This window comes from Gracilinanus agilis, chromosome 1, assembly GCF_016433145.1.
Source record: "Gracilinanus agilis isolate LMUSP501 chromosome 1, AgileGrace, whole genome shotgun sequence".
Lineage (NCBI taxonomy): Eukaryota > Metazoa > Chordata > Mammalia > Didelphimorphia > Didelphidae > Gracilinanus > Gracilinanus agilis.
The window spans coordinates 339032164-339049553 of NC_058130.1; the positions used below are offsets into that span (position 1 = coordinate 339032164).

Below are 17390 nucleotides of genomic sequence, written 5' to 3' on the forward strand. Positions count from 1 at the left end.
AGTTTTAAGGATTAAAAAGAAAAGAATGGCTCACTTGGTGCTGAAAGTTGAATACCTTTAGGCTGATGGTCCTAAGGTTAGTACTCAGCTGGGTGCCTTTCCTAGTAGCCATTCCATGCTCTTTTTTTTTTTTTAAACCTAACTCTGGAGGCACTTTGGAATGGCCAATATCAAGGCCAGGCATCATATAACCCAGTGACTTCCAGCAGAATGACACCATTATGGGACTAAGTTCCAATTTTCTTTCTTTCTTTTTTTTTTTTTTTAATTATTACCATACTGGATTGGTCCATTTCATCAGTGTGTTGACAAAGTTAATGGCATGTTTATGGAAAAAAAATTATTTTTATCTCTAAAGATCAGTCATCTAGTAGGCCTTGAGTGCTGACCTTAAAATGTATGTTTATATGTATTTAAGTGTTGGGATGGAGAGAGGGGAAAGAACGGTAGCAGTGGGAGAGCAATAAAGAGGTATGATTTCTCAGCTGACCAAATTTAGAGTGGAATATGCATGATAAGGGACAGCTAAGTAGTATAGCAGGTAGGTCTTCTAAGTTCAATTCTAGCCTCAGACCCTTAGTTGTATAATCCTCTTTGATTCAGTTTCCTCAACTATAAAATAAGCTGGAGAAGAAAACGGCAAACCACTTCACTGTCTGCCAAGAAAACCCTAGAGTTGGATACAACTGAACAGGTCACAAACCCATTTATCTTAGCAACCCAATACTGACATATATTGGAAAAACTGAAGATTGAAAGTTTCTCATGAGCAAAGCAAGTCCCGCCTATGTGCACTTGGTCTTAGCTATACCAGAGAGGTAATAAAGGAAGCTCCTTTTCTTTCTTGTGGAACACTCAAAAATCTAGTCCAGGGAAAGGCTGAATACCACCTAAAAGGGCAGTGGTGTTGGTGTTGGCAGTGACAGCAGCTTTGGGAGAGTGATGGAAAGCCTGGCAACCTTTTCCTCCCTATTCTTAGATCTTGTGCACCTTCTGATCCCCCTAGACCCCAACCCTCAGCCATGATGAGGGTGAAGTATTTCCTGGGGCAGAGTGTGTTCCAGAACTCTGGAGACCAAGAGTTCACTGCCTTCTGGCAGCATTACCCTAATCCCTACCACTAACATGTGTTAATGGAGGACACTGTCCACTGGGAGGTGACTCCTGACCAGAGGCTGCTATCCAGATGGCTTCTAACAAAGACCAATAGGATGCCCCACCTGGGCAGGGCGTTTCTTCCCTGCTAATATAGCTCATGTGGTGTACACCCTTGAGGACTTTGTCATGGACCCACAGAACCAGATCATGACCATTTTCACCTGGACCATCAATCATGCCAGTTTGATAGTGGTGGGAGAAAGATATGTTTACTGTGTAAACCCTGAAAACGGTGCTTGGACTGAAATCGTGCAGGAGGCCTGGGTCTTTTCCAGTTTGTTTGGAGTGTCTAGAGATGTATAGGAGTTTGGCTTAGCTAGATTCAAAAGTATGTGACCAAAGGCTTTGTGTACCTCTTGGCCAAACTGCAAAGTGAACCTCCTTCTAAGGCATTTGTTGTCTTACTTACACTTAGTTGTAAGACAGCTAAGGAAGCAACTGAGAAGGGAAAGGAAGCTGCTCTGGAGGCTACTGAGAAGGCCAAGGACCTGGTCAGCAAGGCAGTCACAAAGAAATGGCAGCAGCAACAGCAACATTATGTTGAAAGGAATCACCTTGCTGCCTCCCCTGCACCAAAAGGGCCCTCCTGCCCTCCTAGATTGCCAGTTCCCAAGGCTGAGAGTCACCTGGCAAGACCTCAGTCTGGGGTTCAGCCCCACCCCCCATGCAGACCATCAGCACAATGAAAGTCCATAGACAATCCAGCTCTTGTCCCATTACCTGCCCTGTATCTGAGTTTAATTTAACATTAAATATAAATTTTCAATCTTGAAAAAAATCTAGTTCAGATTATAAAATATTGCTAAGGGTATCTACCAAATCTTTGCATTAAAAAAGAAAGGGGACTTCCCTGGACAATCTTATATAATTTGGTAGGCAAATGTTGCTCAAGTGCAGCACTGGTGAACCTTTTAGAGATCACATGCCCAAACTGCATCTTCAAGCCACCTGTGAGCCCCCTGCATTACCCTAGACAGCAGAAAGAGGAAGTGCTCACATTGGGCTGCTGGGCAGGACATATGAACATTGTCCTCAGGCACTATGGAGAGGGGGAACACAGCAGCCCACCTCCATGCCACCAGGACATGTGTGCCATACCTTCGCCAACAAGGGTCTAGTTCGATGAAGAATAGCAGGTGGGTTAATGATCTGGGTATATCTAGGAAAGACAAGATGGGTACAAAAGGGAAGAAGAAAAAAAGGAGCCCTGTGAATTGAAGCCAATGAAAGACAGTTAAAGTCTTTTCAGTGCCTTCCAGGCCAGAGAGGACTCTTGCATTTAGCTCACCCTAATCAGCTATTTCAGACCTTGAACCTCTCCTCAGCTTCTTGTTTCTTCAATTCTGGGAGATAGTGAAACTGTCACTGACCATGGCACACAAATTCTATAAGAAAAGAGATATCTAAAGAAATTTGTGGGTTCTTTATTTTCTTAAAATTTATTTAACATTCTCATTAAAGCCTCAACTTTAGTTTTCTCATATTTTAAAGTTAGTACCTAATTATATGGGACATCTATATTCGTAACAGCAGACTCATTTTATAGAAACATTTTAAGGTTTTCTTTGCTAGAAAAAAGAAAAAAATATTTTTCTCTAACTCTGGATGAGGCCAACCCATACCAGAAATTAGAAGTAATTAATAGATTTTAAGAAATGCATATATGAATATTTTGTAAGAGGTGCCATTTGGAGTGGTAGTAGAAAGAATTAAAGAGTTAAGTATAGAATTATCATACTAGCATCAAGTAGAAGAGAAACTTAGAATAAATAAATCCAGAAGGCTAGCCACATTTTATGAGATGGAGGTTGGGGGCCCAAAGCAGGAGGAAGTCAATGAGAAGAGATCAGAAAACATCATGAAGGGAGCAACAAAAAGCTTTTTTTAAAGCAAGTCTTTAGCCAATGGCAAAGCAATATACTTTTGTAGAAGAGGCAGGTTGTGTTTTCATTTTGTTACATCTACACCATTATTGGGTCTAGCCACTATTCTGTACCTGTTTTCATAGTGTCCTAGAAAAAGATTTCTACATTGCCTTCTATTTTATTGTCTTGCTGAATTACCTTAAAGTTTAAACAGTAAAGCAGTGATTTAAAGTTTATAAAGTGCTTTACTGTTATTATCACCTTTGATCCTCAAAACAAACCTGGGAAGCAGGCGCTACTGTATTTCTGTTTTACAGATGAGGTATGCAGACAGACTTAGGTTAAGTGACTTGCTCAGGGTCACACCCATAGTATCTGAAACTGGACTGGAATTCAGATTTTCCACACTTTAGGACCAGCACTCTATCCCCGAGGCCACCAGTACTTCTTGTCACCATGAAAGTATTTTTTTTTTGAGTCATAAAAATTATTTGTAAGAAGTGTTGGATATGTCCCGTAAGAAATGATGAACAGATTAATTTTTTTAAAACTTGGAAAGAACTACATGAGATAATGAAAATGAGTAGAACCAAGAGAGCATTATATACAGCTACAGCTTTTATATTTGAAGAATAACTTGTCAATGTTCACCTCCAGAGAATGAACTGAGAAATGAAAACATGAAAGACAATCTATATAATTTGTTGGCTGATGCCTTCTATGGTGTTGAGAGGGGAGAGGGGCTGAATAAAAAAATATTTTTTAAAAATTAGAAAAAAGTGTTGGATAGATTTATGACTCTTCTTTTTCGCATTCTTTTTATAATTTAATCAATTGCCTATGAAATGATGTTAGTGTTCAAGTGGAAGTGAAAACGATTTAAAAACAGGTGGCTGAGATGTTGTGCTGAGCCAAGTCCTGTCATCAATTACCCACTAGTGTGAGTACATCAGTGAGTAACTGATCACAGAAAAAACAGACTAGTAACTAGTGGCAGAATCTGGCTCACTGAAAATTACTATTTTAGAATTCTTTCTAATGGAAAAAATATCCCTCAGCATATGTAATTCTCCCTCTGTCCTACCTTCAAATTTGGAAATTTTTATTATTATAAATTTCTATATATAAAGATGATCTGTATGGAATTTGGATGGGTTTTATATTCTTTTTTATTGCCAGAGTGCAAGGCCTTTGAGAAGGAATTGTTCCCCAGCACCTAGCATATAGGCAGTCAGCTACATAGCATACTGGCAGAAGCCTAGAGCAGGTTTCCAAACTTTTTTGGCCTACTGCCCCCTTTCCAGAAAAAAATATTACTTAGCGCCCCCTGGAAATTATGAAACTATTAATTGAACTCAGAATAGAATGTAATACAAAAGAAAGTGTGGCCATCACCACTCCACTGGATCACTGTAGCACCCACCAGGGGGCAGTGGCGCCCACTTTGGGAATCACAGAGTTTTAGACCAGGAGTCAGGAAGACCTGAATTCAAATTCCTCCTCAGATACTTTCCAATTGTGACCCTAGGCACTTCTTTTCAGCCTCGGTTTCTTCATTAGTGAAAGAGAGATAATGATAATTTAATGATAGGTTAACCCGCATTGCCTAGCCCTTACCTCTCTTCTGCCTTTAAACCAATACATGGTATTACTTCTAAGACAGAAGGTAAGTGTTTAAAAACAAAATACATGCTGATTAATAGATTTCCAGAATTTTACTTCTAATCTAAACAGAAAGTGGAAAAGTATCATATTTAAAACAGTCTATGATGAAGGTATCCTCAGTAATACTAGTTAAACTAGAAAAATAGAATGCAAGTCCTTTGAAGCCCAGGTATGTTTGTTTTGTTTTTGTATTCCTTGTGTTTTGCATGTAGCAATGGGTTAAATATATTCTTTTCTTTTTATCAATGATTTGATTTTATTGCACACATTTTCCCATTGCCAAGCATTGTATAAACTTTTTTTTACATTTAATTTTTTTAAAGTTTGTTGATGCTTTTCCCCCTCCAGTAATATAATTTTAAAAAACTCTTTACCTTCTATCTTAGAATCAATACTACATATTGATAAGGGATAGGCAATTGGGAGTTAAGTGACTTGCTCAGGGTCACACCTAGAACCAGATTTGAACCCAGGACCTCACTGTTTCCAGGCCTGGCTCTCTATCCACTGAGCTACCTAGCTTGGCCTCCTCAACTACCCATAACACTCTTGACAAGTAATCCTTGAGGACAGATTTAAGGACCTTGAAGGATGGCAAGTTCACTGCACTATGAGGAATTCTCCATAACATCTTGATCCTTGGCCACCAAGCACCCCTGTAAAATCACATTGCCTATGCTGCCTTTGGTGTACATGCCATGGGCTGTCAACTGCAGGCTTATAGAGACAGCTGGTTCTTATTCCTAGGTGGTAACTCATGATTTAAAACCCATCATTTTATAAGTATGGTTTGGATTATTTTCCCCTACCTGTATCCCCTTATACTTTTCCACAATGACACTTCTATGTCACTCAAGACAACCTCTAAAGATCTCTCTGCAATCTGCCCTTTGTCAGCATGAAGTTTCACTACTCAGAAAAAACTGTGTCCTCTGTAAGTCTAAGGATTTAATAGAATATTACTTTTTCCAGATTATTTCTAAAAACGATTAAAAAAAAAAACTAGTCCCAATAATAATTCTTTCTTCTAATGGAAAAAAAGTCTTTATGTCTAATTTCTCAGATAAGACTTTAGTATACAAGATATAAAGAAAACTAACAAATATAAAAGACTAAAAGCCGTTCCTTAATAGATAAGTGGCCAAGGAATATAAAGTCAGTTCTTAAAAGAATTGAAAATTAACCATATGAAAGAACCAACCAATGTTCTTGAGAGACCTCATTTTGCCATACACACAGAGGCCTCTTTCTTTCTTTTCCTTTCTTTCCTTTCTTCCTTCCTTTCAAACCTTTACCTTTTATTATAGAATCAATTTTACATATTGGTTCCAAGAAGGAAGCATGGTAAGGGATAGGCAATGGGGGTTAAGTGACTTGCCCAGGGACACACAGCTAGGAATTGTCTGAGGCCAAATTTGAATCTAGGACCTCCCACCTCCAGGCCTGACTCTCAATCCACTGACCCATGTAACTGTATTGAGACCATTTATTTCTACTTTTTGTTTCCTATCTCTAAGTCAGTTTCCTCTCCACAACAAAATATTTCTCTCAATTTTGTAGTGATGGAATTACTTTAATAGTTTCTACCGTGGGACCTTAACAAAGACATCTTGAAGAACTAAACCAGAATTTGTTTTCCTCTTAGTGGTTTTTTTTGGGTTACCATTTATTTTTTATATATGACAATATAATATGTAACATAACAATATTATGCATGTTATAAATATATAATAAATTATAAGTTTATCTTAGAGAAATAAATTCTCACATCAGCTATGTCCAAAAATATATCTCATTCCTTTTTTTTCCATTACCCTTCCCCATCTACCCTATTCCCAAGAAGGCAGGTAATGATACTAGTTGTGCATATATTATCATATAATACATATTTCCCTGTTTATCATGTTGTGAAACAGGATGCATATTGCTTATACTACAGAAAAATTCACGGAAGAAATAAAATGAAGAATGGCATGTTTCAATCTCCATTTTGACTAGCCTTTTTCATCATGAGTCCTTTGAATTTGTCCTGGATCCCTGCCTTGTTGTAAACAAAGACATTGAAAATCTAAACCATAATTTGTTTTCCTCTTAGTGTTCTTTTCATTTACATTATTGTAGTCATTGTGTATATTACCCTTCTGGTCCTTTTTACCTTCTCTATCAGTTTACACAGGTATTCCTAGGTTTTCTTGCCTTCCTTCTAATCATCATTTCTCATTGCATATTACCGATCCATTACATTCAAATAGCACAGTTTGTTCAGCCATTAACCAAGTGATGAATAACCACTTTGTTTTCAATTCTTCCTTTGCACAGAAAGTGATCCAATGAATATTATGATGTATATTACAAGGCTTTCTGTTTTTGACACTTGCTGGGGTGCATGCCCAGTAAGGAGACTGATGTGTCAAAGGGTAAGAACCATTTAATCCCTTTTCTCATATTTCTCATGTACTCATATTCCAAATTGTTTTCTAGAGTGTCTGGACCAATTCACAGTTCCTCCAGCATCTCTGTCTTCCCAGAGCACTTTAATACTGGTTCAATTTTTTTATTAGAAGAGATGACTTCTGGAGTTGGTTCTAACTCTTAAGATTCTATGAGTTGTGGTATATGATTGTAATAGATTATCATGTCAGAAGAAATGATAAATAAGATGACCATAAAAAAAAACTCAGAAAGACTTCTATGAAGTGATGCAAAGTGAAGTGAGTAGAACCAGGATAACATTGTACACAGTAACAGCAATAATGTATGATGATCAACTGTGAATGACTTAACTACTACCAACAAGGCAAGGATCCAGTAGAACTGTAAGGGACTCGTGATGAAAAAGGCTATTCACCACCACAGAAGGAACAGTCTGAATACAGATTCAACATGATGAACAGGGAAATATATATTATATGATAATAATATGTACAACTTATATCACATTACCTATTTTCGTCAGGAGACAGAGAGGTGGGAGGGAGGAGAAATAAAAGAATGAGACAGATTTTTGGATACAGTTAATGTGAGAACTTCTCTTGGATAAGCATATTTGTCATAATTTATTACATATTTTAACAAATCATATAGTGTGTTATGTTACATATTATGTTATGTAATAAAAATAAATAGTCTATGAATCCATGAAAACAGGTATGACTTTCTCTTCCAAATACATTTTGTCTTTCTCTTAATAGGTTATACTTTTATACTCTGTTCACAGTTATCTTTTCTTAGCTCATCCAGAAGCAAGATTCATACATCTGCAGTTCCCAGGGTCAACGCTGAATCCCTTTTTATGAACTGCAGTTAAACTTATAGTCAATGTCTAATTTATTTAAGAAGAGGTAACAAATGCTGGCCTTGTTGTTTAGTCATTTTTCAGTTGTCTGACTCTTAATGACCCTTTTGTGATTTTCCTGACAAAAATACTGGAGTGGTTTGCCATTTACTTCTCCAGCTTATTTGACAGATGAGGAAACAGAGGCAAATAGAAATAAGCAACTTGCCTAAGGTCACACTACTAGAGTATGAAGTTGAATTAAAACTCAACTCTTCCTAACTCTAGGCTTGAGAATCCATCTATTATGCCATCTGAATGCTCCTAGCTGACTTCTAGTTCCACAATTTCAACCTTTATTTTCAGTTCTTAGCGGATATCATCCAGTCTCAGTGATTTGTTTACTAGCATGTATTTAGAATAAAGATTAGTTGTGGATTGTGCTAATGAGTTGGAGAATACTTTCTATAAATTAAGAAGGCTTACTGATAGAGGTCATAGGGAATCTGTGATCTGTATATCAATGGTTGATTATTAAAGAAGTTTAAAGACCTTCATTAAGGTTGAATCTACATTAGGATCATAGCTCTAGAGCTGAAAGAACCTCAGAGGCCATCTAGTCCAACACTACCATTTCTCAGATGAAGATGAAGAAACTCAGACCCAGGGAAGTTAAATGAGATGCCCAAGGTCATAAGTGGCAGAGGTGGGATTCGAACCAAGCTAGTGCTTTTTACCTTTGTATCACATAATTGTGATTTCATATAATTACATTTTATTAACTATGTGTAATTTTTAAGAAAATAGAAACAATACATTATTTTTACAGGGTATGTTTAGTAAAAACTGAATAATAGGTAATTCGTGAATTATTGCCATGGCTATTCTTTATTTTTTGACATAGCATGGTTGGGTAATACCCAGTGAAGAATGTGGAGGACTGAATTCTAGTCCCAACTCTGCCATTCCCTGGCTGGGTGACTCTATCCAAGTAAAATGAATTTCTCTGAATCTCAGTTTCCTTCTTTGTAAAATGAGGAACATAATGGAACAATTCTCCTCTTTATCTTACTAGGGTGACTTGAGGAATAAACATTAGTGATAATATATGAAAGTACTTTTCTGGGGCAGAAAGGAGGTTCAGTGGCTAGACACAGCACCAGGTGTGGAGTCAGAAGTTCAGATTTGACCACTTCCTCGTTTTGTGACTCTGGGCAAATCATTTAACCCAGATTACCTAGTCCTTACTGTTTACACACACACACACACACACACACACACACACACACACACACACACACACACACACACACACACACAGCAGGTCTGATTATTGTGTTCCAGAAAAAGAAACTCGGCAAAAATTGGCATTGGGACACAATGACAAGGTCAGAACATACTTCTAATGTAAGTGACAAAAATAAATCATAGTAGAAACTAGCTTTCAAAGTAGAAATTATTGTTTCATAATGTAAAAAGAACTCCACAGATCAGAGTGACCCTCAAAGTGTGTCATGTGTATATTCTCCACCCCCAAAATCCCTGCCCAGAGAGCCCAGTTGTTAAAAATTACAAACACATTCCTGCTCTTATCCTGTAGCACACTGTTTTAAGACCCTGAATCAGTATCTTAGAAAAACTAATTTTAAATTTTGAGAACAGGCTGCTTTTCTTTGGACATCAAAGAACATGCCTTATTTCCTCAGATCTGACACTATTATTTGTTTAGGGATAGGGACTAGATGGGTGACTTCATTGCCTTAGAGAACTCCCATTGGAAAAATCCCCTTCTATGGCAACTAGATGGCACAGTGGAGACTGCACTGGGTCAGGATTCAGGAGAGACCGGAGTTCAAATTTAACCTTAGATACTAGCTGATGACCTTGGGCAAGTCACTTAAAAAAAAAAATCTCTGTTTGCCTCAGTTTCCTTATCTGAAAAATGAGAATAATAATAGTGAGGATCCAATGAGATAATAATTGCAAATAATTAGAACATTTGCACATTTTTGCTTTTCAGCTATGTCCAACACTAAATGTGACCCATTTAGGATTTTCTTGGCAAAGATACTCATTTGCCTCAGTTTCCTCATCTGCAAAATGAGCCAGAGAAGGAAATAGCAAAGAGGGCAAGATGACTTGCTCAGGGTCATATGGCTAATAACTTTCTGAGACTGGATTTGCACTCAGGAAGATGAGTCTTCCTGATTCTAGGCCTGGCACTCTATCCACTAGACCACCTAGCTTCCTTTATATAAATCTTTTTTTTTTTTTAAATTTAAATCTTTTATTTTTTTAGAAAAATTTTCCATGGTTATATGATTCTTGTTTTTACTTTCCCCTTCACCACCACCCCCATATCCAACGCACATTTCCACTGGTTTTAACACGTGTGATCAATCAAGACTTATTTCCATATTATTGATAGTTATATTGGTGTGGTCATTTCGGGTCTACATCTCCAACCATGTCTGCATCAACCCATGAGTTCAAGTGGTTGTTTTTCTTCTGTGTTTCCACTCCTGCAATTCTTCCTCTGAATGTGCCTTTATATAAATCTTAAATACAAATGTTATATAAAATATAAAATTGATAAATTATTATCAATGCAATGTGGTGACTTCTCTACTATTTCTAGTCTTATAGGGCTGCCTAGGACTGAGAGACAGTGTGTACCCAGGGCCACACCATCAGGACAGGTCAAAGGGGGAATCTGCACCCACATCTTCTTGGCTCAGATATCAGCTCTCTTTTCTCTATGGCATATGGCTTCTCTACTCTTATTACTGAATGGTTTTACCTCCTTGATGACACATTTATAGAATCACAGAAAAGAGATCAGGGGACTTGAGTTTGAATCCTAGTTCTACTACCTAGTATGCAATTTGTGTGACCTTGGGCAATAATGCTTAATCTAGATGAGCCTCAGTTTCCCCATCTATTAAATCAGGGCACAGCTCTAGATGAGCTCTCAGGTCCCATCTACCTCAAAACTTATAGCATAACTAAATTACTTTTGACAGTTCCTTCCAGAAGTATAATTCTATGGCCTCTCTGTTCAATATTTTAAAGTTAATTTCTTTAAAAGGCCTCCGAGAGTGGGGCCAACTGGATGACTCAGTAGACTGAGCATCAGACTTAGAGATGGGAGTTTCTGGGTTCAAATCTGGCCCAAGATACTTCCTAATGTGACCCTGGGCAAGTCCCTTAGTCCCCATTGCCTAGCTCTTACCGCTCTTCTGCCTTGGAATCAATTGTATTGATTCTAAAACAGAGGGTAAGAGTTTTGGGGGAAAAAAGGCTTCTGAGAGGATCACAGCTGGCCAGCTGTGTACTGTTATAATCAGCTGAAAAGCATCTCAGACTGTGTTCTGCAGAAGCTATAAACTGTTTTTCCCTAAGACTAATCTTTAGTCCTGATCATTTCCCAGCTATTGCAAACTCAAAATGACTTGTTTTATCATCCTTATTGGGCAAAAAGATCTCCAAGGCAGCCAAAACAATGCCGAAAATACTGTCATTCTGCCAACAAGTAAACAAAACATCCCCTCCGACAAAGCTTCTCTTAATGGCCCAGAAGGTCAGCTGATAAATGAAGACAAAACCCTGCCACAGTACAGAGGATTCAGATGCCAGCCCTTGAAAAGGTGTTTTTGCTCAAAGCACCTGCAATTGAAGCATATCAGGTCTAGGATCATTCCCAGAAGGTTATCATCTACTTCACATCCTGAGACTGAATGAGCAACTCTCTTTCAAACACAAATTAAATAAAGAATCCCTTCACCTACACAATTTCCAATGGTGTCCCAGTGAAAAACACTGAAACAAAAATTCATTTGCCGATCACAAGTCTTCCATCACTGTTCTTCAAAACAGCAGAATTCTTCAGCAAAGAAACCTGGTGATAATATTGGAAAGGACGCCACAGTGATGGAGCAGGGCAGGTTAGTGGAGTAGGGAGATCACCAGACTTGGAGCTGGGAATAGTTGGGTTCAAATCCTATTTCAGACCCTTGGCCAGTGGCAGTTAGGTGGTTTACTGGATAAAGGACTAGATCTGAATTCAGGAAGACTTGTGTCTAGAGCCTGCCTCCCAAATCTGCTGTGAGGAACAGGTCCTGACAAGATGGTGGACTCCTCTCATAAGCCTATATAATGGAGTCAAAAAATTGAGTTAAGGGGGCTGCTGGGTGGCTCAGTGAATTGAGAGCCAGGCCTAGAGACGGGAGGTTCAAATCTGGCCTCAGACATGTCCTAGCTGTATGACCCTGGGCAAGTCACTTAACTCCCATTGCCTAGCTCTTACCACTCTTCTGCCTTGGAACCAATACACAGTATTGACTCCAAGACCAAAGGTAATGGTTTTAAAAAAAAAATTGAGTTAAGTTTCATGTTCCCAGCTTAAGCCCAAGTCACCCAAAATCATATCAGCATATTACAATAAGGATTAGGGTATTATTATATTAAAAATATAATAATAAAACATAATTATAATAGTATAACAATAAATATTTAATGGTATTATATAATATTATATCTTATAATAAATATTATAAATGAATATCACCTAAAGCTTGCTTAATTGGCCACTTCCATAAGAGGCTAACAGGTGAAGCTGCTTTCACTTTTATTGGTTAAAATCCATGTGAATAATTGGGGTAATGAGGCATTGTAAATTGCACATTTTGATTAGTTGGCTCACTGGATTGTAATCCTCCAGTAACCAGCTCAGGGTAAATTGAGGGATGGGACCATCTTTGCATTAGGGAATAAAATAAAAGGAGCCTGGGTGCTCCCATTCTTTGAACTTGTCTGCTAGCTATAACACTGGCTCCTGAGGACCCATTCTCAAGAGGATGAACTAAAAATAGCCTTTGCCACACTAAAGTGGAGTTCAAGATTCTTTTGAATAGATGGCCATTCCTCTCACCCGCTAAGGGAAGCTTTAGGTTATAGAGTAGAGCAGTGATGGGCAAACTTTTTAAAGAGGGGGCCAAAGGAAAGGAAATGCTCATCTGTCAGTCTGTTTCTGAGGCAACTCTTTCGAAGTTTCATTGTATTGTATTCATCAGATTAGGAATAATGTCGCTGGCCAGATAGAACATTTCAGGGGGCCCCATCTGGCATAGTTTGTCCATCACTGGAGTAGAGAAATGCAGGACTTTGGAGTCAGGAAGAAATGGGTTCATATCTTGGCTCAGACACTTACTAGAAGCTTGCTAACTTCACTGTATGACTTAACCTGACAGCCCAGTATTCTCACCTGAAAAATGAGGATTATTACAGCACGGAGCGTGGCACATTGTAAGTCCTTAATAACTACTTGCTGATTTATTGTTTGATTGATGGGCTTCCAACTGGTCAGGTTTGCTTCACCTTGATGAGCCATCTATAGCATATCTAAATTTACTCATCCAATCTGACAAGCTGCCTTACTTTATCTATTTATATTTATATCTAGTAGGGATCAAAGGTAACATTATTTGTAATGTTGTGGTTAAAAGCCAATTATTCACATCTGATTTTTTGGTGACCCCATCTGGAGTTTTCTTGGCAAAAATCCTGGAGTAGTTTGCCATTTCCTTCTCCAGCTCATTTTAATGATGAGGAAACTAAGGCAAACAGGGTTACGTGACTTGCACCAGGGTCACATAGCTTATAAGTGCCTGAGGCTAGATTCAAACACATATCCTTCTGACTCCACTTCACCACCTAATAGCCTACTTTGCAAATTTTAGCGCATTCTGAAAGTGATTATTATTATTATTATTATTATTATTATTATTATTATTACTAGACTCTAGATAAGTGACTCTAGTGAAGCCACCTAACTTCTTCAATACTAAGGAGATGGACTCCTTGACTTTTTTTCTTAAAAGCTGTAACTTCTGCTTCAGAAATGATATTAAGTATTGATTCCAAAGCAGAAGAATGGTAAGAGGTAATGGGAGTTAAGTGATTTGCCCAAAGTTACACAGCTAGGAAGTGTCTGAGGTCATATTTGAATCCAGGTCCTCTAGACTCTAGGTCTGGGGCTTTATTGACTGAGAAACCCAGCTGCCCTGGACTCCATTTTAAGGGCTCTTCCTGCTCTTTTGATCCTACTCGAATGGGGTGTGTGTGTGTGTGTGTGTGTGTGTGTGTGTGTGTGTGTGTGTGTGTGTGTGTGTGTGTGTGTTTAATTTAAATTTGGCAAGAGAAAGCAAGTTTTCCCTTCACCAACTGATCAATACATTAACAAGCATTTATTCAACATACCAGGCACTGTGCTGAGGAGATAGTTGCAAAAATGAAACCATTCCTGCCCTCAAGGAGCTTCTATTGATTCAAGAAGCTAATCAGTATCATTTCTCCATTCTCTCACAGGAAGAATCAAGAAAAATTTCCTTTTAAATAATAAATTGGAGGAATTCCATGTGAACTGGAATGACCTCCAAGAATTGATGCAGAGTGAAGGGAGCAGAACCAGAAGAACCTTATACACAGAGACTGATACACTGTGGTAAAATCGAATGTAATGGACTTCTGTACTAGCAGCAATGCAATGACCCAGGACAATTCTGAGAGATTTATGGAAAAGAACACTACCCACATTCAGAGGAAGAACTACAGGAGTGGAAAACACAGAAGAAAAACAACTGCTTGAACACATGGGTTGATGCGGACACCCTAGTACAACTATCAACAATATGGAAATAGGTCTTGATTGATGACACATGTTAAAACCAGTGGAAATGCATGTCAGCTATGGGGGGAGGGGGGGGATGGAGGGGTGGGTGAAGGGGAAAGTAAGAACTTGAATCAAGTAACCATGGAAAAGTTCCCTAAAATAAATAAATAAATAAACAAATAAACAAACAAACAAACAAACAAACAAACAAACAAACAAACAAATAAATAAATGTCACTGTGAATAACCACTTAAAAAAAAAAAGAAAAATTTCCTTTTAATTGGGTGCTAGAACAGCAACAGGGAACTATGAAGGATATAGCCGCTGGTTTCACCACAATTGTAGTCTCTGCTCTTCTGAATCCAAGACAGTTTAGGCCAGAGTAATTGCAAATGCCCTCCATAGAAGGCAGAGAAGCAAGAGAGGTCTCACAGCTACCATAAGTGCATCTACTTCTTGCCCACATGATTGACTAGAGCTCCTAGGACTTCTGAGATGAAACTGAGCATCGAGGGGATGGAAGATTGATAAAGTAATGAAACTTGTGATTTCACTGATATGGGGGAAGACGGGGGAGTTCTGCTGAGGAAGCAAAGTGGTAGTAAGGATAGAGTGCTGGAACTAGAGTCAGGAAGACCTGAATTCAAATGCAGCCTCAGACACCAGTTGTATTACCCAAGGCAACTCACTTAACCTTTCTTTGCCTCAGTTTCTTCAACTGTGAAATGAGAATAATAGCACCTCCTTTCCAGGGTTGTTGTGAAGCTCAAAAGAGGTATCTCAAAAGGTCCTGGCACATCATAGATGCTTAATAAATGCTTTTTTTCCTTCCAGTTACTGGCTGGTAGTCTTTTTTGCAACTTAAAGAGTCTTGGGGAATTGTTTAGAGTTTATGTAACTTGTCCAGAGTGACACAGTTAATACATCAGAGGCAGGACTTGAATTCGTATCTTCTTGGCTCCAAGTCTATTTTTAAAAGATAGATTTGGGGGAGCAGCTGGGTAGCTCAGTGGATTGAGAGCCAGACCTAGAGATGAGAGGTCCTAGGTTCAAATTCCTAGCTGTGTTACCCTGGGTATGTCACTTAACCCCATTGCCTTGCCCTTACCACTCTTCTGCCTTGGGACCAATACATAGTATTGATTCTAAGTTGAAGGTAAGGGTTTAAAAAAATAAATAGAAGATTTTTGTTTTCATATCACTTAGATTTCCCCACCATCAATCCCCTTTCCCCTCCAGAAAGCCATTCTATATAGTGAAGAATAGAAAAGGGGAGGAAAACCAATTAATATACCAAAAGAAAAATCTGACATGATCTGCAATGTTCCACAGCTGGGGACCTCCTATCTCCACCAAGGAATAGGAAGCAGTACCTTCCCAGAGCTCTTTGGGCCCAAGCTTGAGTTTTAAACTTTCACAAAATTAATTTTTATTGCTTTGTGGTTGTTGTTTCCAGTGATATTGCTGTAATGACTGTGGGCACTGTCATTCTGGCACTCCTTATTTCACTTTTCATTAATTCATGTGAGACTTTTTGTGCTTCTCTGTGAGGCCAGCCAGTTAGCTGCTAGGCTACACTGCTTTTCATTAAGGGGAAGTCCCAGAAATTACCTCAGACTTAGCCATGACTAGAAATGAATGTATATCCAGGGATCAGTCTGGGTTTTCCAACTGAAAGTAGCATGCTGGATGCTTGATTGATGGCCTTCCTAACTGGTCTGGTTTGCTTCACCATGATGAGCCATGGCTCAATTTACCAACCTGTTCTGACAAGCTAATTTATATTTATCTTCAATCTATGGATAATGCCTGAATTTTGCATGACACTATGGAAAGACACCGGTTCACTGAGCTAGGGACCAGGATGATTGGGCTCAAGTCCTCACTCTGCCTGTGTGACATTGGGCAAATATCCAATTCTTTGGCCCTTAGTTTTCCACTTTTTATAGGGTTATCTTGGAAGGATATGTGGGAAGGGCAGCTAGGTGGCTCAGTGTATAGAGTTAGGCCTGGAGTCAAGAGGTCCTGGATTCAAATGTGACCTCAAACACTTCCCACTTATGTGACCCTGGGCAAGGCAGTTAACCCCAATTGCCTATCCCTTATTATTCTTCTGCCTTGAAGCCAATACCTGTAGCGATCCTAAGACAGAAGGTAGGGATTTTTTGAAAAAGAGTATTGGGGAGATAACAGTAGAGTAGATGATTTCTAAAATGTCATTCATTTCTAACACACTTTTATTCTAGGTTTTAGAAGCGTACTTGCATGGCTCATGTGTTCATATTCACATGACCACACATAATGCTGAAACTATCCTATAGAAACTTACAAAGTTAGAAGTAAAATTTTGGCAATGAGAGTAACATGGCACTATGGAGTCTGTTTAAGGTCATTTGAGAATGTTAGAAAGTGCTAGGCAGACTCCAAGAATATGCGGGAGGCCAAAGAGGACAAGAACAAAAAAAGACAATGACTGCAGGAAAGGAGCAAGACTAGGGTATGAGAAAGGGACCTGGATGTTGAAAGAGTTGCTAAGGCTGATGAAGCACAGGAAGGAAGAGAGTACTTCTTATTTTTCTCCCTATGATCAAGTGATTGGTCATAGTGCCATACCCAGACATACCCACACCCACCCTCACATGCTCTCCTAGGCAGTTTGATCATTCTTTTAAAAAATACAAGAAAGCACACTTTGGGCACCACTTCATCTTTGCTCATGACCTATAATTTTTAAATACAAACTGCCATGAGGTCTCT

At 38.6% G+C, this 17390-nt stretch overlaps 1 protein-coding gene and 1 pseudogene across 1 annotated transcript in view; one reads left to right on the forward strand and one right to left on the reverse strand.

Moving 5' to 3' along the window:
• GCNT4 (glucosaminyl (N-acetyl) transferase 4) overlaps nucleotides 1–17390 on the reverse strand; it is a 56856-nt gene that overhangs the window by 24564 nt on the left and 14902 nt on the right. The window lies entirely within an intron of this gene.
• On the forward strand, nucleotides 619–2284 carry LOC123251514 (annotated as a pseudogene).